This window comes from Myotis davidii, unplaced genomic scaffold (assembly GCF_000327345.1).
Source record: "Myotis davidii unplaced genomic scaffold, ASM32734v1 scaffold765, whole genome shotgun sequence".
Lineage (NCBI taxonomy): Eukaryota > Metazoa > Chordata > Mammalia > Chiroptera > Vespertilionidae > Myotis > Myotis davidii.
In genome coordinates, this window is record NW_006296056.1 from 1,166,558 (window position 1) to 1,167,639 (window position 1,082).

The following is a 1,082-nucleotide window of genomic DNA, read 5'->3' on the forward strand; positions in this document are numbered from 1 at the left end:
TCCCCCTCCGCTGCACCCCACCCATTGCGCACACAGACTCTTCCCCAAACAGCTCTTAGCCCCCCAGCCACCCAGAAGAAAAGACACCCTTTCCCCGGTTTTAACTGGGCCTGACCAGGAAATTTCACTCTGATCGGACAGTAGGTGGCAGCAGCAAACCCAGGAAGGGGTGGGTCAGGTGAGCTGCGGAAAAGCAAAGAGCGACTTTAACTGGGGTGACCCTATCCTTCGGGTGAAAAGGAGCCCAGAGGGTTCTCAGGCTGCCTGAGACGGGGGTTGAGGCTCGCCAAGGGTGGCCTGTGGGAGTGCTCTGCGTCTCTGGGCGCTGGAGGATCCAGTTTCTAGGAGTGGTATCTCCTCCTGGATGGAATCCCTTATGTTCAGGAAAAAGAAAAAGAAAAAAAGCCTGGCCGGCAAATAAAGACATGAATGGAAGGTAGCCTTCCTAGCCGGAATGGGCTTTCCAATATCCGGCTGCTCTCTGGGGAGAACGGGGTTCTTGTCCCCCCGCGGGTTCAAGCTGGAATCTCCAAGACCGGAGCCCACAGACAGCTGAGCCCCGGTGCCTGGAAACCCGGGCGAGGGAGCTGCCGGCTGCTCCAAGCTCCAAAGAGGCTCCCGGTGCAGGGCGTCCTTCCAGGACAAGGGGCGGGGGGAGCGAGAATGAGAGAAGGGGAATGGCATGGCCCTGGAATCCATTTCAATTCCATAACTTATATGGAACGCCATGCGCTGCACGGGGAGCTAAGGAAATACTACAGAAATAAAGCAAACTGAATACTGCTCTTCCTCTTGACCACCGAGGCCCCATTCTATCAGTCCATCCGAAACCCCTCGATCCCAAAAGGGTGAACGTGGTCAAACGCTGCCTTACCTGGCTCAAGTCGCTTATCTGCCTGACCCCCAACTCAAGCGTTGGTGGCAACTTCCGAGCCCCCAGGCGCCGGCAGGCGAGACCCCGAGCACCATAGCCCGCCACCGAGTCCCCCACCCCGCGCCAACCCCTACCTTCCAACCACCGGGAGCCTACCTTGCAGCGCAGCTCGCGGCCCGTGTGGATGCACAGCGCCCGGGACACATGC

At 58.9% G+C, this 1,082-nt stretch overlaps 1 protein-coding gene across 1 annotated transcript in view; it reads right to left on the reverse strand.

The window, feature by feature from the left end:
• The window catches only part of TRIB1 (tribbles pseudokinase 1), a 9,838-nt gene extending 8,762 nt beyond the window's left edge, over positions 1-1,076 (reverse strand). The window contains exon 1 of the mRNA XM_015568643.1: positions 1,031-1,076. The gene's annotated coding sequence lies outside the window, so the exon portion shown is untranslated. The remainder of the gene's footprint in view (positions 1-1,030) is intronic.
• Between the last annotated feature and the right edge of the window lie 6 nt (positions 1,077-1,082).